We start from the raw sequence: 21147 nt of genomic DNA on the forward strand, positions 1-21147 counted from the left end.
TTCTTGCAATATTGGGAGTTGCTAGGTAAACTGCCAAGAGAGGAAAGCAATCAATAGTCCTACCCAGCTGGAAAGCCTAGCCACAATAATGATCAGCCCAGAAAGATATTTCTAATGGTACAACAGTTACCCTTTTATCTTGGGTTAACCAACAGCTGCCTAATTGTACTTAAGACTTGTACAGTAAGAGAAAATACAGTCATAGCATTACAAACCTAGCCCACTACCTGTGGCCATAGACTCCAGAATGAGAACCTATTGCTGTCATTTTCCTAAACAAATGCCATTTCTAATGCCACTTAGACACTTGTCTTCATACCCACGGAGACATTTAGCTCTCACCCATATCAAGACATTTCTTTTTTGCAGCAGCCAGATGCTATCACAGAGATCTAAAATCAGTCAAGGTGCAGAAAATAAGTGACAGTGGAATGCCCCTCCCCCTGGTTATTGCAAACAGAATGCAGTTTTAAAAATCAAAGCTCCCAAAACATGATAAGGAGGGCTAGAGAGAGTGTAAGGGCCAGAAGACTAGGGTGCTGCTGTGAGATAGCGTCTTCTAGACGTGACAGGGAAGCTAAATGTGAAAACACGTTGCATAAACAAGACCTGCACAATGACAACACCAGCTAACATGCCAACATAAATGGAAAATATCTCCCAAGGCTGCCCTTCTAGCTGAAGGGCACAGGCAATCCATGTTGTTGAGGGAGGGAGAATCGGTTTTCTCTAGAGATGAGCCTCTTGAGAAGTTATCCCAACTGGTCATTTCTTCACAAATGGATATATAAGTAACACCAAATAGGTGCAGTGGGACACCTACATACTTACATGTCACACACACATGTATAACAGTAGTAATGGAAGAAGTAGATACAATGAATTGAGACGGAATGAGAAAACTCAGGAGTTGCAGAGAGGACAAGGACTCATATAATCATTGAAGCAAGATTCCTAATGCTTCCCTCCACACTGAAAAGAGAGGGCTGCCCAGAAGCAAAAGTTCCTCAAGACTGCAGGGGTGGGGGTACAGTCCCTTCATTAGAGGAGAAGATATCTAGCATCTTAATTTCCAATTATTGTTTTCCTTATGCCAGCCTCCCGGTGAATGCAGTACCGCATTTAGTTGCAGTTCTTCACAGAACTGGGGTTGGTGGTGGAGCTCAGGAGGCTTTCTTAGTAGGCTCCTGTAAGTGAAACTCTACCCTCTCAGCCGGCAAGTTACTAAAGTAATTATTTTCTAATCGGATTCTCTGATCTGCCTGAGTTTTCAGGAAGTAAATGTTATCTCTTACTGCTTCCACCAACAAAAACAAGGGACACGTACAACTAAGAGCGAATGGGGAATTATTTTTAAATATTACCTTCCTCAATCCAAAGAACATTGGATTCTGAACTTGGAGTACCATTTTTTTTTAAAGATACAGGTGTATTGTGTAAAGCAAGGCTTTTCTCTTTTCAAAGGAGATGTGTGCTTTCTGCAGCAATTTGCTTAGTGTGCCTGATCCCTTCTTCCCTATGAAAGCTTTCTGATGGACTTCCTGCTGACCTTGGTGGCCTTGGCTTAAAGGCTGTGGCCTTGCTTTCTGTCTGCTCTGCAGTGAACCTGGCCTGTTACTTTTCATCTCACCCTTTCCCAATCTGATTATTGAAATCTGTACACATCCTCATCCTCACCCAGTGTCACTGTCTTGTGCCAAACTGGCTTTCACAGCCATATAACATGATTAAGTACATTCACTTTGTTCTGGAAGTCTATTCTTCTTTAAAAATTCAGAAGAGAGAGAGAGAGAGAGGTCTGTGTGCATGCTTGGGTGCATATCTGTGCACTGTAATAAGCTAGAAAGAAGATTATCAAGTGTACTGCTTTAACACTCTCCCTGGAGGGACTCAGGCTGTGAAGGAAGGGAGTCAGGGAGTGAACCTTGAGTGAGGCTCTGAGCTCCCAAGCCTCACACATCCCGTGTCCCTTCCTGCACTGTGTTGAGGTTACAGCCATGCACTTGAGGATGCTTGGATCTGAACACTGCTCTTCAGGTTGCAAAGCAAACATCCTTACCCACTGAGCCATCCCACTGTCACCTTTAACGCTATTTCTAATTCTCTTGATTCTTTTCTCCATTCCTATCTACCTATGAAGTGCAGTGCAAGAAAAACTCTCAAACAACAGTATAAAAGACATCCTTTTTAAAGCTCTCTGTGTTTCTTGACTTATTCCTTTCATCATTATAATTTATTCCAGTTTTCCATTGTCTTACTATATATTCTGTGACTGCATCTTCTTTATCCACTATTCATTTCAAATGATACTTTGCATGAAAACGAGATACTGAAACACACCGAGACCAATGATGCTGAGATATGGAATACAAATTCCCCGAGTGTGATGCTGGCTGTGATACTGTTAGCTGTTCTTGTTACTCTTGTGTATTGCACTCCTCCATTCTACCTACTGGGAACAGTTCTGTATAATGTTCGCACACTGGGTTTTATATTACTTTCTGAAGGATGGCATCCCAGTCTTGGTATCATCTGCTACCTGCTACATTTTCTATGGCTTGAGAAGACCATCATGCTACTCTGTGTGCTAGCAGTGCTTTTAGTTAGGTAACAAGCATGAGACCATTGGTTATGCACTTATTGGTGAGTTAAATTTGACATAAAGATGGATTTATGGGTGAACACTAAGTGGCTGAGCATACTGACATTCCCTTGCTTAGTGAGGTTGGTTATGCCAACACAGGCAAAGAAGAAACACGACACACCTGGAGCATAGCTCAATTCCAGTGTATGTGACATTTGACTTCTACAAGATAAAATACAATGGGATCAATTTCCAACAAAAGATGATTTCATCTTCTCAAAGCATAAAGTTCATCTCTGGCCTTCTCAGTTTGAAAGCCTGTACTATTTTTCTTCTTTCTTCCTTTCTTCCTTTCTTCCTTCCTTCCTTCCTTCCTTCCTTCCTTCCTTTCTTTCTTTCTTTCTTTCTTTCTTTCTTTCTTTCTTCTTTTTATTCCTTGAGACAGGGTTTCTCTGCATAACTTTGGCTATCCTGGACTCACTCTGTAGACCAAGCTGGCCTCAAACTCACAGAGACCTGCAGCCTCTTTCATCCCAAGTGCTGGGATTAAAGGTGGGCACTACCATATCCATCTATTTTTCATCATTGATTCATGCCTTCATCTGTGGCTTTTCCTCACCAATAACAGTCAACTCTTCTGACACTAGATGAAGCTGAGAGATGTTGAGGACAACAACTGGCCAGGGAATTTCATTCATTTGACTTACTGGCTTTGTTGTGGTAGGTGCCGCATGGTGAATGCTAGCATAAGGACTTTTAAATTCTTTGAAAATTTCATACATCTGTACAGTGCGTCTTGATCATATTCAGTTCCCACTCATTTCAACTCTCTGTGGACTCCTCTAACATGCCTCCCTCACAACTTCATGTCCTTCTGTTTTAAGAGCTCACTGAAATTCAACTTGTGCTGCCCATAAGGGCATGGATGTGAGATCATCTGTGCAGGTATGGACAGTCTACCAGTGATCGTTTACCAAAGAAAAATCATTCTCCCTGGGTGGAGCTTGGTCATGACTGTGATAATGCGGTGTGATGTTTGGTTCTGTTTTAGTCAGTACAATTGGTTTAGTCCTGTGTACTTCTCCTCTCTTCAGATTTGCCTGGTTTTATATAGTTTCTATTTTGCTTGGTTCAGACCCACTCCATTCTGTTTAGTTTGTCTGCTTTAGTTTGGCTTTATTTTGTCTGATTCTATTCAGTTCATTTCTATTTTGGAGAAAGTGGTGTCTCTCTGATGTGAAGCAGCCATTGTTGGAGCACACAGATGCTATCCAAAGCCAATCCAAATAGTACTTCATAAACATACACACACAGGCCCACGCACACAAACAAAATGAGAGAGCCATGGAGATGTATTGATTGTATCATTTCTGTTCTTTTTGAGATCTCTGATTAATAAAAATACAAACAAAAGAAAAAGTGTTAAGTATATAATTTTAAAATAATTTTAACTTTTATTTAGAAGTTCAGACGTAGTTAAAAAAAACCTCAAAAGTAAGAAGAAATGATTTCCTATAGTTATGGTAATATGTGGTTATCTGAAACATGTTTAAATCTGTTTGAATAATAAAAATTGCCTTAAGAAAAATACTTTCCTGACTGGTGTCACACCTCTTTTCTGAGAGGCAACAAATCAGTTATGAGCACATACCCACCTCTGAGTGCTAACTCATCAACAATGATGGGTTTGAGCTAAACACCCAAGTCCAGATCATGGGGCTCAATTCACACTCTGAGAGGCACTCTCAAGACGATATCTGTCTGTTCCCAAAGGCCACATGGAAGGAGCCCATTTCCCCCTTGCCTTTTTGAACAATGAACACATGTTTGCCATCCTAATTTATATTGTGTGGTGGTCATGTGATACTATCCTTCTCCTGAACAGCCTGAAGAATTTAGAAAAAGACATGGGACACTTTGTTTTTGACAGAGGAGACACAATGGTGAGAGGTCTTTGGAACTGAGACACTGGTCACACAACATGTGTGCAAGAAGTTTTATGTGGATTAAACCCAAAATGTTTGGAAAAATAATATAGAGTACCCTCACTGTGTTCATTTAAAGAAGAATTTTCCTAGCTAGTTTGAAAACATAGTAAACAGAACGGATTTGGTAATGTGCAGTAATACATATTTGAACTTGTATTATCTAAATCATCATAAATAAAAGAAATCCACACACAATACAGAAATCTTTTTGCAGCAAAATGTCTGGACACAATGCCTGGATATGCAAGGAGCTCCTACAATAAACTTTAAAAAAGGTAGACAGCATGATAAAGAAATGAGCTGTTTATGTATGCAAATTATAACAGAATCTAACCAAGTGCTTATTAACATATAAAAGATTATCCATTTAATTAGTAATCATAAAAATTCAAATGAAAAGAACAATGAGATCTTAACTGCTTTGTAGAAAAAAAAAACGTGTGCAGTCTAACAACACTTTGCTGAGAGTGTGGTATGAGGAATAATCTCACATATTTTTAGTGGGAGTATAAATTTGTTGGCATTTGAAAAAAACATGTTTGGCATTTTCCGGTAAAATTGAAAACATGCATAACTTATTATCCAGAAATTTCTCCTCTAGGTATATAATCTAGAAAACATCTTGCAGATAGCAACTGAGATTTATTTACAAGACTGTAGGTGTCAGAATTTTTTTCTTTGTCTCAAGTGAAAAATCGCCCAAATGGCCACCAACTGTGACATGGGTAAATGGCAGCACATTCACACAATAGGAAAGTGTGATATGATGAACATGAGAATGCCTTACGCAATACTGATGGATGCACTGTAGAAGCTGACAAAGAAGCCAAACATGGTGGCACAGATCTGTAATACTAGCAGGTTGGGAATGAAGGCAGGATGATAGTGGCCAGGTCAAGGAAATCCTGAGCTACACAGCAAATAGCCAACCATCCAGAGGCACAAAGTGAGACTTTGTCTCAAAAAATTAAAAAGAGCAAAAGGAAAGAAATGGATAGATGTAAAAAGAATATATACAGTAGCATTCTGTTTATAGGTAGTTCAAGAGCAGATAGTGTTGATTTCTGCTGACTGGGAAGGTATGCTTGAAGGAGCAGTGCTGAAGAAAACATGCTAGCGTCTACTGCAAAACTTTAGATAGCTGGAATGCCTCGGAGGACAGTGAAGGATGGTGGCGTGCAGGCAATACAAGGAGCCTTCTGCTGTGCTGCCAATATTTGACTACTTGACGTGCTGGTGATAGAGGTTTGGCTTTATTTCAAAATATAAAACTTCAAGTCATAGTGGACCAAAGACCTCAATTTAAACCCTGAAGTGTCAAAATTTCTAGGGAAAATAAAAACATCAGCAATGTGCTTCAATATTTAATATAGGAAAAAACTTCTGCATAAGACTCCAAAAACACAGGAAATAGTCCCAAGAATCAACAAATTGGACTACATGAAATTAAAAACTTGCTGCATAGCAAAGGAAACTATAAGCAGAGTGAATAGATAACCCACAGGATGGGAGAAAACCTTTTCCAATTATATCTCAGACAGGGGGCTGATATCTAATCTACCTAAAGAACTGGAAAAATTAAACAGCTGAAAATCAAAACTGCCAGTTCACAAAAAGGAGGATGAAATGGACAGTTCTCAAAAGACTAAACAGAAATTACTGTTAAATATTTACAAAGTATTCAACATCATTATCCATAGGGGACATGAAAATTAAAACAAGTTTATATTCCATCTCACTCTAGCCAAGACCAAAAACTCAAATGACAAGTGCTGGTGAGGATGTAGGGAAAGAGAAGTCCTCATTCATTACTCGGGGGTAAGTAATCTGGTTTTAGCTATTCTAGAAATTAGTGTGGAAGTTTTTCAAAACTCAAAACTTAAAAACTTAAGAGCAGAACATCCATATAATGCAGCCACATGTCTCCTGGACACATCACCAAGGATTTTGTATCTTCCCACAGAGATACTTGCTCAGCTGTGTTTGTGTTTCAGCACTATGTATACGATATCAGGGAAGTAGTTGTCCATTCGTAGATGAATGGATAATGAAGCTGTGGCACATACACACAATGCAATTGCATTCCTCTGTAAGGAAAGTGGACAGTATAAAATTTGTAGGAAAATGGAGGGAGCTGGAGAGATTTATATCAGGGAGACAACTCAGATTCAGGGGGACAGAATTACATGATGTTTGCCACGTGTGGTCCAAGTTTACAATCTTTATATACATGCATGTAAGTGGAGGGGAGTATGGGCTATGAAGCTAGAAAGGAGGCCGGAAGAGGGAGAGGAAGGAGGGGGAATAGGACACAGGGAAGCAGAAAAGAGGCTATAGGAATGGTGGAATTAGTACAAGAGAGTGTTGGGGTGTAGGGACAGGGAACAGAGGAGATGAGTCAACAAAACACATTTTATTTTACGAATAGTACAATGAACTATAATACTATGTATACTAACTAAAAATTAAAAAAAGAACTAAAGGAATATTAAAATTTACTTACAGTTTTTTGATGTCTTCCATATGTGTATCATAGCAACAACAACAAAACGAGTAATTAATGAAAAATGTCAATCACTGTCACAGGGAACAGAAGTCTCACTGTAATGGATCAGTAGGGAATGGTAAACATAGATGTTGCTCACAGGCTATATGCGATGTCAGGGAACTTGTGAATTAAACGTAACAGAAGCCTCTGAAGAATCACCTGGGACAACCAGAAACTCATTGTCCTTCAGCATAGCCATCTGTGATTTGTGGCTTCAGGTCCTATGTCAGAACGAATTATCTGATTCCTGGTTCTCTGTGTCTGGTTTTTGCCATCTCTGGAGCTGTAGCAAAATGGCTGGAATGTTGCTAGATAACATACCGTGGTATCGCAGCATCATCCCACAAGTGATGGTTATAAGGGCCTACTGTGTTTTGTAATACACATGTAATGTAATGTGAGCCTTTTGCTTACATAGATTTGACCACTGTATATCAAGGCTGTTTACCAGATTCTCATCTGAGAGACAGTCAGGACTAAGAGCGTTTTTTATGGTTCTGCTCAAAATTAAAAATGAACAAACAAGCCAGGCCTGGTAGAACATGCCTGTAATCTCAGCATTCTAAGAGAAAGAGGCAGGTGGATTTCTGTGAGTTTGAAGCCAGCCTGTTTTATGAAGCAAGTCAAGGACAAACAAAGCTACACAAAGAAATCCTGTCTTGAAAAAAACGGAACCAAACCAAACCACAACATTAAAAACAAACAGTCTTGGGGTTTTTATTGCTCTGAAGAGACACCATGGCCATGCATGACAACTCTCTCAAAGGAAAATGTTTAACAGGGGCTAGCTTGCATGTTCAGAGGTCTAGTCCGTTATCGTCATGGTAGGAGACATGACAGCATGCAAGCAGTCTTGGTGCTGGAGAAGGAGCTGAGAGTTCTACATCATGACCCAAAGGTAGCAGGAGACTGTGTACCACACTGGGTGTAGCTTGAGCATAGGAGACCTCAAATCCTGTGTAAGCAGTGATACACTTCCTCCAACAGGGCCACACCTACCCTAACAAGGTCACATCCCCTAATAGTGCCACATCCCATGGGCCTGTGGGGACCAATTTCTTTCAACCCCCCATACCAGCCATACCAGTTGTTTTCTCTTTTGTGGCTCCTAGATTTTATACAATAACATAAAATTTCACATTTATTATTAAATGAAAAGTATAATTGTCTATGGAAACAAGGGGCATTAAAATTTTCTCAGGGAACGAGGAACTAAGGAGAACACGGGCAACATACAATATATACCTTTAGAAAGATTTTTAAAAAGAAAGCAAAAGAAAACACTGCAATGAAACCCATTATTGTATATATTACTTTTAAAACTAATTAAAAAATTAATAGCCAAGAAAAAACTTGTGGCAAGGCCTATGCATATTTTTTTTTTCCTGGTGATAACCATGACTTTTATAGCTTCAGGTTGTCTGAGAACCAGTGGAGTGAGTGAAGGTCTGCTGGAAATACAAGAGGTTTTGGATGAAGTTCTTTCCTGAGGAAGTGTTCATGGACAGGCAGTGTGGAGCTCAGGGGCTGGGTGCTTGCCTAGCACACAAAAGCCCTATCTGACTCTGAGATCTGCGAACAATAAGCAGATGAAATACTGTTGCAGAGTGAACACTGACAGGAATTCCTGAAGACATGAGAATTCAGAAGCCAGACTAAAAAAACTTATGCAGTTGTGTCTTAATGTGTCTCAGTGTCCTTAAAGAAGGTTTCTCCTGAGAAAATATTCTTTTTGAATAGAAGATTTCATCTAGAAAGAAACTATGCAATGGATTGAAGTATTGCCATTTTTATTAGATGGTCTTTACCTCTTGGAGGGATCATTGATTGTCCAGATGAAAAAAGTTCATTAAAACTGGTATCTGTACATTTATACATGGAATTAAGTATATTATATATTTTCTTTTGGTTGTTATTTTTGAGATTGTATTTTAATTACATTTCTCTGTTTCCTTTTTTCCCATAATCCTTCCCTACTGTCCTTCAAATTAATAGCCTCTTTTTTCATCATTTGTTTGCATGCATATATGTATTCTTATGTACATACATATTCTTGAACATAATGCATTGATTCTATATAATGTCACTTGTGAGTGTGTATATGTATATGTATATGTAAATATATGTATATATGACTGGCTACTTAGCACTGGACAACCAAGTGATGTGTTTCTCCCTGTGGAAGACTGCCTTTCCCTCTCCCAACTTTACTCAGTTGCCTGTTGTACTTTGTGTAGGGCTGAGGCCTCATTGACTTTTCTCTGTCATGTTTGGTGTGTTCATTGGTGCCCTCCTTGTCATGATTATGGGTTGATTATGTTGGTCATGTTGGAGACTTTCCAGCGGGTATAGCTTCTGATATCACCAGGAGACCAAGTCTCATGGCAGCATTCCCTGATCCTCTGGCTCTTACAATCTTTCTTCCCCTTCTTCCCTTAGGTGTAGGAGTATTTTATAGATATAGCCATAGAGACTGGGCTCCAAAGCTCTGCATATTGATTGGTTGCAGTTTTCTATAGTGTTAACCATCTGTTACAAAGAAAAGTTTTCTTAATGAGGGGTGAAGACCGCAGTTATCTGTGGGTATGAGAACAACGTTCTATAGATTGTTGTTATGGATTATCCTGATTCAGTAAATTAGTGGTTATAGATTCTTCTCCACTAATCATGATTTCACTAGCACCGTCAAGTTAGCTACATCTCCAGTACCAGGCATGGTGCCCTTCTTCATGAGAGGGTCTTAAGTCCAGTTAGAGAGCTGTTGGTTCCCACCAAGGTATGTGTCCCACTACTGTACCCATAGGGTTATTGTGCTATGCTGGCCGTGGAGATGGTTCATAGGCAGGATGGGAAATATTTAACTGACAATTTTTTTGAGGTGTGTCTCTGATGAACTTCTCTACAAGGTTGCTCATGACAGTGTGTATATTATAAATCCACATATAAATAAGGAAAATGGAGAAACCCTTTTTAATCCACAACTAGAAGAGTCATAAGAGATTGTCTTTGGCTTAAGTTTATCTTCTCCACACTTGTTCTATACCTGAAGTATGGGAAATACCCTCACACGTATTTATTACACCAGTTCCAAGAACGTGGCATGATGTGTGGGAGGCTCTAATTAAAACATGTCAATTTTTTTTCATTTTATAGATAAGAGATGGGAAAGAAAGAACCAAGAAGATAAGTATAAGCGCCTCCAGCTACTCTGTAACAAACCCACATGTAGAATTGTGCTCGGCCATTTAAAAATGCACTTTCTGGCCACTTTACCACTTCTAAATTATGCAAGAAGTGTTTCCTTAAAAGAGTTGGTTTTCAACAATGTTTAGTTTCTCACTTTTGAGTGAAGGTTATTGGAACCAAGGACAGTAAGTTAACACAGAGATGTGAGGTATTTGTCATTTACGTATTTTGAAAAGTTCATATTTTTTCCTTGAGGTTGTCTTAGGAAGACAAGATTAACTGTGTGCAGTAAAATTGATGTCCAGAAAGATGCTGGGTTTCCTGGTCTGGAACCATACTTCCTGTAGGGTTAGCTACTCTGAGTGACACTAGACTGGTCTTTGAGGCATATTAAGCCCAACTGTGCATTAATTTTAGTACTATCAATTTTACAGTCATATTACAATCCTGACCCTGGTGTGGAAGGTGAGTGGCTGTATCAAAGCCCTCTTAAATTTGAGCTAAATTATAAGACAGATGTGTCAGTGTGATCAAAACCTTGTCCTGGTTAGTTTTTGTCAAGTTGATACAAGCTGGAGTCATTTAGAAAGAAGGAACCTAAAATGAGAAAAATGTCTCCACCAGACTATGGGTAAGACAGCATGCATTTTCTTGATTAATGATTGATGTGGGATGACCTAGCTTGCTGTGGCTGGTGCTACCACCAGGCAGGTGGTCCTGGGTTGTGCAAGATAGCAAGCTAAGCCAAACGTGAGGAGCCAGGCAGTAATCAACATTCCTTCAAGGCTTCTGCTTCCGTTTCTGCTTCCAGGTTTCTGCCTTGAGTTCCTGCCCTGACTTTCCTCAGTGATGGACTGTGACCTGAGCATTGCAAGATGAAGTTAACCCTTTCTTTCTCAAGTTGTTTTGGCTATGATGTTTTATCCAACAATAGCAACCCTAAGACAAGCTTCAATTTTTAAAGCTTAAGGAAAGAATGTCAATGTTCTAAAATAAGTAAATGACAAATATCTCCTGTCCCACCATTAACTTAGTGTCCTTGGTTCTGATGGCCTTCCCTCAAAAGTGAGAAACTAACACTGAGAAAAACCAAGTGGAGCAAGTACTACATTCTCCAAGTATTATGCGAGACCATACTGTTAATATCACTGTTTGCAAGAGCCCTTCACAGTCACCATAAGAAAGGTGTCATTTTGTCATCTGGTAGTATTGAGATAGAATTCTCTCCAGGACCTTCTGTTAGGGAGACTGTTTCCATTGAAAGTGAGTACATCGTGGGGGTGTATATTGGGGAGGAGGGGACAGTGAGATGATCAGATTACATATTTGCATAAGAACACTGAGAGAAGCTGCCAAGTTAAAGCAGATCCATGAGGAAGAAAACCAATGAAATCTGTTACAGTAGCCATGGACTTATTGTTTCACTGCTGAAAATGAAGCTTCAACATTTGACTCTGCCACAAATGGATGAATAGGACAAGAGTGAATGGAACTAGCCTGGACTGAATTCTAGATGAATAGACTGGCCACAGTGACCAACTTCAGAAAAACAAAACAAAAGAAAAGAAAACAAAAAAACACCAACAATGTAATAAATGTCGGTGACACCTCCATTTCCATGTTTTAATCCTGGAGGAGAAATGATTCATTTGGACATGGCCTGATTTTTGGTTTTGTTTTCTTATTTCACTAGCTAGGCATGTAACATTAGGGAAGCATATGCAAACTTCTGAGAGCCCTTATTCATTTGTAAAATAGGTCAGAGTTCTTCAATTTATAGATTTGTTTTGCATGTAGATGCAAGAGATGCAGAACAAAACTGCCACACAATTATTTCTCAGTGTTTCCTATAGTTTACATGGAAGGCATCTTTATATTTTACTGCAATTGCCAGATCACTAAAACTTTTAGGTAATGATCACTTTCTAATATCACATTTATATTAGTTCACTTTTTATATATATAAACCAAATATCTGAGACTAGGTAATGTAGACAAGAAGCCTTGTGCTTAGTTATGGATCTGGAAGATAGAAGTTTGGGATCCAGTGGCAACATATTAACAAGGCCTCATGGGGCATCATGGCATTATAGCAAAAGCAGTAGGAAGGGAAGCCAATGAGGAAAGGACTCAAAAGTGGCACCTTGCTCTGTAACAACACCATTTCTTGGCAATGATTTGACCCCATAAGAACAGGAGTTGCTGATTGCTTTGAGAATTAGCCTGTCCTTTGAGATCATCATTGACTCCTCTCCAGGGCTTAGCCCTCACAATCCAGTATCTCGTATTTGCCAGCAGCCAACATCTCACCTTTCTGTGAGGTGACCCTGGAGAACAATTTAGAAGGATGGAACTACTTCCAAACTCTAAAATATTAGATGTATATTTGTACTAACTTAATTTATATCAGTACTATAAAATTAAAATGCAGAAAATGACTCATGTTGTACGTTAGAACAAATAATTTGATATAGATGACTAGAACTTACATAAAGTCATGAGAGACGGGAAAATTAAATGTTTCAAAATAAAATTGAATGAAAACACATGGAAATTATGCATAGCTGACTAATGAACTCAAGCAGCTCCTTGGCTCTCAGTAAATGTCATAGAAAGCAGACAACTTATTCCCAGATGCCAGAAGCTATTTCACCCAATTGTTGGAATATTAAAGTTCTAAAATAAGAAACAGACAAATATCTAAGAAACGAACTACAAAATGATCAGTGCAATTTTTAAAGTGAATAATCCTGGATAAGAGAGAGGCCAAAAGATCGTTTCATTTGTACAAAATCTGGACCCGGGTGTGGAGCTCAGGGGTAAACTGTGAAGGAAATAAAGACTCTGGGTTTACTTTCTGTTTCCTTTGCCTATTGTTGGTCTGACTGGGTTTGCTTTTATAGATAAGGGAGGAAATAATGCCTGTCATTGAAATTTGTCACTGAGCATCTAATAGCTTTGAATAAAGTCTAGAAACTACAGTGCAAACATGATTGTCTTTTCCTCATGGTAACTCTACTGGAGTCCCATGCCTAGTTGATATCCATATGTCCAGATTGTGACGTATCATATAGCTCGTGGTAAACACACATCAAGCAATGGTGACACTCTGGTGAAGCCAGAGGCCCATCACCACAAGTGATACTAATTGGTGATACTCTGTTCAATAGGAAAGGGAAACACCTTGTCAGTCCTGTAGCCTCTGTTCCTTTCCTTGGCCCCTTCTGACCAACTGCTCTAGATATGTTTTCTCTCTTAAAATGTGTTGGTGCTTACCTTTCATATAATTCCTTTAATAACTGTTTAGCGACCATTCTACATGCAAAGCTGTTATTAGTCTAACTGTAAATACAAAGTGCCGGAGGTTAAGCTAGGTATGAAATGTATTTCTGCCCTCCACAGGACTTCCCTGGCTTGCATCTTTTAGCTAAAGTGCTACTTTCACCCTATGCAACCTGGATTGTGTATTCCTTCCCATGATTCAACTGAACCAATGGTCCAGGAGCCAATGATATGGAATTGGGATTTTGTAATGGGAAACTGGGTCTTTTCTCAAACAGGTCACCATTTGATTGCTCCCTCTACAAACTTCCAACTTTAATAATGGGAAAGGGTTTCTTCTTATATGAGCTGGCACAGATTCTAGCTTTCCAGGACCAGGAAGCATTGAGGGAGTGTTCACGTGATAGACCAGAAATAACTAACTTCTCTGTGTTACGAAAGTACTAACTTCCTTTAGTCAGTCATTCCAGAAATTTGAATCCTTTATTCTCTCTCTCATTTTTCTCTTCTAATGAGGAAAGGTTCTGATTACTGAGTATAGTGAATTGTTATACCTGATAAGTGGCCCAAGACAATGGTATTATAGTTGTTATATGATTAAGTATCATCTAAAATACTGTAACTGTTGCTATGGTTATTTGGCTCCATCTCGAAGTTCTTACAAGGATAAAAGTAAAGAATAAATGTTCTCTAATTACTTTCACCTGTTGAACTACACCAGTTGAACTGTGGTTCATGGACTGAGCCACATGGGTCTCTAGGTGCTTTAGGTAATTAAAAGGATGAGAAAAATTAAAAGCTATGGCTCAATTTAAAAAAAAAAAAGTCTGAGCATCTAGGAGAAAGTTGTTTAATAAGGTAGAATTTTGGCAATGGTAAATGTGGCCAAAAGAACTGCCAACTGTAGCCTCAGAATTTATCTTTCCTTCCCCGCTCTCTACAAGTCCCAAACCTCCCTTACAGTCCAATCTTGGATCAGCTGACCATGTCTGTGAATCCAAGTTCAGCCATTGCTCACATAATAGAACATTCTTTTCTTAGGTATTCATTTTTTCCTGTATGAATACATACTTAAAAAGTTTGTGAACAAGAAATGTACCAACATTTGCATAGTAACCAAGAAATAGATTCTGGATGTCCACAAATACAGAGTAAGGTTGATTTCTTTTTATCATGACACTATATTATGAGCACATATAACCAGAGTTCTTCTGTGTATTAATGTTTTTTTTAAGTCTTTAATATATACTCAAGGTGTTAGGGGATATAACTCAAACCCCAAGGTGGTAAATTCTTTGCTCTGCAAGCAAAAGAATTTGAGTTTGGTGCCCAGAACGCACACAAAATCATAAACATGCTATTGTACACTTGTAATTCCAGTACAGAGGAACCAGAGAGAAGCAGTTCTCTGAACCAGCTAGCATATTTGGGAAGCCCCAGGTCATAGTTAAAGACCCTGTTTAAAAAAAAAAACCAAAAACCAAAAACAAAAACAACAACAACAACAACAACAAAACCAAAAACACCAAAGCTCCTAAGAAACAGCACTTGGCATCAACTGCTGGCCTCCACTGGATGTGCACACACATGAAGGCATACTCCTCCATATACTTACATACCTTCACGTACATACATACATACATGTATGTATCACTATACATGTACTATATATTTTTTCAAGTGAGTGTATATATTCACATAAATATATATGTATATATTCAAGTGAATTTGCTTACATCAAATAATATGCTTGCATGTAGTTAGTTTAGTTCCATGTATATTTAATAAATTTCTCCACATTTCTAAAATGAGCATTTTACTCATATACAGGGAAAAAGCAACAACGACAGCAAACAGTCCACAGTTATTTTTAAACAGGGAGAGAGATGAGCTGAATGCTAATTTTCCAACATCTGCTGAGAACTTACTATGGAAGAAAAGTGCTTGTTTGCTGAAAGTAAACCCATAAACCTCTTTTAACATCTGATTAACAAAGTTCTTTCCTCAGGGTAGGAGAAAGAGGAGAGGTGAGGGAGGGAGGAGAAGCCTGAAGTCCGCTCAGATGTCCTGTTAAGTGGAATCTGTCTGAGCATGCTGGGCTTAAGCTGCCAAACAGCTTTTCTCAAAGAAATACTGGGGCGCTGCACGAGGCTGATGAAATCAACCTGCCCAGTTCTTTTTGTCTACCCGTTCCCTCCCTCTTCTACCTCTAGCACATTGTGCAAGAGAAAGTTTAAACCCATCTTCCTGTCAGGTGGAAGGGGAGGGTAAGCACCAGGTGGCCATGTCCCTGGTCCTCATCCTCAGGGTACAGCTGCCGGGACAGAAGGCCAAGCTTTGGCCTGAGGCAAACACTGTCCCTGCTCTGAGGATTGCCTGGGCACAGTGTGCTCACTTTGTATCCAAAAGCCTGTGTATTTGGACTTAGAATCCAGCTTCTTGTGCTGTGGGGTTGAATGGTTATTAGGAATGCATGGGAAAACTTAATTCTTTTGCAAGAGGAGTTCTACATGGCAAGGTCAGGCTAGAAACCTCAAGGTGACTGTAATGAAAATTCATCCACGGGGACGAGCTCTGAAACATCACGAGGCTGTCTTCATTCAATTCAATTTAGCCAACAGACTGAAACTTTAAGTTGATTCCTGCCTATGTGCTGTGTCATAGAAAGGCAAGTTTGAGGGGCTATGTCATCTGGACAGAGCTCCTGCTTGAGTGACAGAAAGACAAACGCTATGCCTGATGTTGTTTTATCAAGGGCAAGCAAGGCCTGGGTTTAGGTTTGGAAAGCCAATCATCATTTATTATTCTAAGGCTAATACTACTTAAATATAGGTATCTCGGCCTGCTGAATCCTTAACTAAGTCAATAGTTATGCTTAGAATAACACTAGATGGTATGGGTCACACTGGATATCAGAATGAATAGGTTTTATTATGGTTCAATGGCTAACTGAAATTTGTACTTTGGAGGAAGCTGCTTTCTTACACTGAATTGCATTTATTTTTTCTAAAGCTCCACCTAGTTCTGGAATTTTCAGATTGGCATGAAACAGTTTTTCTGTGAAAGTCAGTGAAGGGTAGCCATGTTACAGCTGGCAGCCGCTTAAATGAAATCAAAGAAGGAAACATACATACAACATCTAAGGTGGCTCTGGAATTCCTGCTTCTCCATTGTGACTGACTTTTCTTTGAGATGCCCCACTGTCATGTCACTGCAGTCACGTTGCTCCTGAGGTATTTTTCTGTATTGAACTCCCCAGCCATGTCCATTGACAGGCAAGCCAAGATGAGAAATGTACCAGAAGTGTGCTTCAATACATGAATGGGGAGCTCAAAAGGTCCTTGACAGAGCTGCTTTGTCACTGATCTGCCCATTTTCTCTCAACCTGGATGAGCTTAGTTACTAGGTTTGTTGTTGTTGTTGTTGTTGTTTTTGGTCTTACTCAGTTGCTTCTCATCCACAAATGACCAAGCCCATGAGCAAAACAGAGTCCTCATTTCTGACAGTCTACCAGAAGTATAGAACTGATCAAATTAGGTAACAATACAATTAGTGCCTTTCCTCTTTGGGAGAAAAGTAAAGCAGCCCGTGGTGATCAGAAAATGAACAGACAGCGAGCCCATTCAGTGTGTAATGGGAGAGCTCTCACTTATGTTTACCTTGGAAAATGATGGTATGTTTTCATGACACACTGAGAACTAGGACAGCCTCACAGAGGTAGTAATGTTTCAAAGGCGTGTGTGTGTGGGGGGACAGGTTTGAATGCTTAAACGTAGCTCATGTAGGGGGGAAACAGTATACTTAGAATGGCTGATGATGACAGATTGCAGAATTCCTTGGGCACTGACGTTTAGAAAGAAGGATGGGTGTCTATGAATAGAAATGTGACGTGAATAGAAAGCAAGAGAAGCCTAGGAAGTAGCTCAGGGAGCACATAATCAAGGATGCCAAGGATGGTGGAAGACACTTTTTCAAAACATTTTTAATTTTTTTTTCTTCACAATTTATTCATTATACATCCTGACTGAAGTGCCCTCCCTCAACTCTCCCAGTGCCACCCTCACTTTCTTTTCCTCCCTTTCCGTCTACAACAGCCACAAATAACATATAGAATGGCAAGAGCATTTGTAAATTGAGGTCTACCTTAGCTATAGAGTGAGTTCAAGGTCAGCCTGTGCCCCATGAGACCCTGTCTCTTCTCAGTTGGATGAAAAAGGGTAAAGTATTTTGTCCAAGTAACTGATGATGAGATCTAAGTTTCATGGAGTTATATCTATCAGAAAGTCTCTTGGGCTTGACTATTGATTAGCCACAGAAGTCAGGGGAGGAAACCAGAATTGTGGAGGCAAATTATAAGGACGTGTGTTGCCAGGATTAGACAGACAAAGAGGTGATTGTGATCAGAGGTGTGGATCACACTGAACTTCGTGGACACAATGGAAGTGCTGAGTTAATCAGAAAAACAAGAGATGAGCTGAATCTCCAAGTCCATGTTTTACTTCCTGAGCTGAAGATTCGCTGTCACTCTTGGGAGGTGACTGGAGCCATGGGTGAACACCAGCAGCCTGCAGTGAAGACTGAGGAGCAAAGAACCGGGAAGATTTTCCGTGAAAACTTTCCTTGAACGCTGCTTGGTCTGAAAACCATGAGCAGAAGCCCAAACTTGCGGCTTCCTTGGATGTCTTCACATCAGAGAGCTGCCTCGTTCCAAAGCCACAGCGGTTCTTCTGCATCTCAGTTTCACCGCAGGAATCTGACTCATATGATAGTCAGCCATAGAGGTCAGTACTGCCTCAAAGCAAGTCTGGGGTGGAGCGCTCTTCAGCTTCAGTCTGCCTTCTGTTTACATGGAACCGCGACATTGAAAGCATGGATTTATCTTTGTGTTCTATCGAATCGATCCTTTATAAATGATAAATCTGTAGATCATTATTGTTCTTATTGTTGCAGAGAGTACAGAGGAGTAAGCATAAATAAGGGGATAGGTCTCTCAAAAAAGAGTGGGCTGACACTTCCAAAGGTCACAGACAAGTAAGTGTCCGGATCAGACCTCTGACATCCTGTTAAGTCTTTTTTTTTTTTTCATCTAAATTAATTTCTCCCTTAAGCTTTGTATTTTAAACCAACTTGATAACGATGCAGTATCTGGTAGAGAGGTCTTATTTCTTTCTTTTCAGTTTTAAATCCAGGCTTAAAGGCACTTTGAAAAAATTGGCAGCCACTTTGGAAATGGGCAAGAGCTTAAGGAGTGGTGCAAGGCTGAGTTCAGCATAAGTGAACCAGGCTGTTCCATTTGCTGAAGCTTTTGGTAGGTGCTCTGGGAGATCAAGTGGTAAGTCAGAGCGTCTCTGTCTGCTGGCACTGTCCCGTTCCTGATAGGAAAAAAAGACCGGCCAACAACTAGGGCGCAACTGACAGAGACTGAGCACACATTTTAGGCTTCGTTCACTTTCTGGATGGATAAGATTTTGGGTTTCCAGATTTTACACCTCTCATGACACGTGAGGAGAGAGAAGAGATACATCTAAATGGACCATTTCTCCATAGTGCCAGTGAGCTTAGGAAATATTACTTTAAGAAGAAGAAAGTGGAACCAGTCTTTTTTTTCAGCTGCCGTTAGGCACCCTAATACCAGTAGCCTTAACAGTAGGCTTCAGGAGAGGCAGGTGGAAGCTCTCTGACCCAGCACACTCAGGACAAGAAACTACAGAGTTTGGGGGCCATTGCCAAGTGGTGAGATGAACCCGATAGGGTTCCTAAATAACAGCATGCCCTCAGCCGCAGGCCTGACTTCATGCTATTCCAGTCATGTGACCTGTCTCCTCCAGGGATCTAAGATAACACTTATCACAGCCGGCCTTGGGATCCGGTTGCTTATATGCGGTCCTGCTTTCAGCACTGAATGTGAGAGCAATGACCATGACTTACTCAATCCGATGCCCCAGAACACTTGGCATAGGCCCTGGACCTCGGCAGATGCCCAGAAAGTGTGCAGTGCTGGTTGGAATTTTGGCAGGGCTCCCTGCTTCTCATTGCTAAACCCTGTGGGTCTTCTTGCCTGATTTGCAAAGTATAAAACATTTTGTATTGGAAAACCTGGATCTGATTTTGGAGACTGACTCTAAAAGAAAAGTAGAACTGGAATTTCCTTTCTGTAGAACCCTGGGCCACTCCACTCCATTACCCATCTTCTTTCTTTTCTTTTCTTTTCTTTTCTTTTTTTTTTTTAATGAGTGGTTAGAGGTCTTAACATATAATCTCACAGTTCTTGACTTCTTGGTTTCTATTATTTTGTGTTGTAAGTTTAGATATAAAATCCTTTTACTCAGCTTCATTTGCTTTATGATGATCCTTTATGTAATGACATCATATCACTTTCTAAGTTTAAACAGATTTATTAAAAAGATACCACAGTAGAAAAGAGCAAGCCTGGAATAGTAGTTAAATGTGAATCATCATTCATTAACTGGTTGCCACCTTCTAATCACTGAATTAAAAAAAAATATTTTACAAGTAGCAAGGCATTTTTTCCGTTTTACATGTCTTTGCTTTTTTTTTTGAAGTATTTCATTAACTTGTCCTTTGAGAGTTTTACACACGTTCTTCATGCATACTGGCCACTCTCCTCCTTTACTGTCTCCCCATCTCTTCTCTTCCTCTATTCACTTCCCATCTTCTCTACAAATCTATTTCTCATATTCACATCCATTTATTTTGTTTTGTGACCCTTTGAGTTTCATCATGGCTGTCTGTGACATCATAGGCACAGATGTCTGTTGGAATTTGGTGGGCTCAGGTGGGGCCTATCTTGCCTGACATTTTGAATTCACAGGTTCACAGCCGGGTTAGACCATTGATGGCTTTTCTCCCCCAGCAACCTGCAGAGCATGTTGAAAACTAGACAGTAAGGAAGGTTTCCAGCTCAGCCTCATCTACTTTTCTTTGCATCTTGCAACTGAGACGTCTGATGTCTCCAGGAACGTGTCTGGTGGACCACCAAGAGGACTGACAGGAGCTTGTGTTTACATTATTCTTTTGGTGGGCAGAGAAAGAATCAACCTGAGGATGTTAGGAAATTCTTAGAACATCTCAGAAACAACCTATGCAGAGGCAGAATTTATACTAACACTGCTTATTTACCCTCCTTATTAAATATGACCAATAATACTTTTAGTATTTAAAATTATAGTATAGATAATTAAAATATAAATCAGGAAACAAAACTTTCAGAGATAAACAAAGCTAAAACACTGTCACTCCAGAAAATGGCTGAGATAGAAGCCTGATAGGCAAATGTTACCCTAAAATAGAAGACAAAGTGGACATGTCTTGATCTCATTGACGAAAATTACAGCCCTGTTTGTGCAGTGTTTTGCCATGTTGTACCCTGGGATCAAGGAATTAATTTGTGTATCTCGTCAGGTCAGACTTAGTTGCTTGAAGAATTAGAGACACTAGGACATAATAGAAAGTCTGTAGACTATTCCTTGGTTAGTCTTTGATTATTACATCAACAAGGCTTTCAAAGTCGTGGCCCTCACAAAGATGTCATGGCAACC

The sequence above is a fragment of the Meriones unguiculatus genome, chromosome 17 (genome assembly GCF_030254825.1).
Source record: "Meriones unguiculatus strain TT.TT164.6M chromosome 17, Bangor_MerUng_6.1, whole genome shotgun sequence".
Taxonomy (NCBI): domain Eukaryota; kingdom Metazoa; phylum Chordata; class Mammalia; order Rodentia; family Muridae; genus Meriones; species Meriones unguiculatus.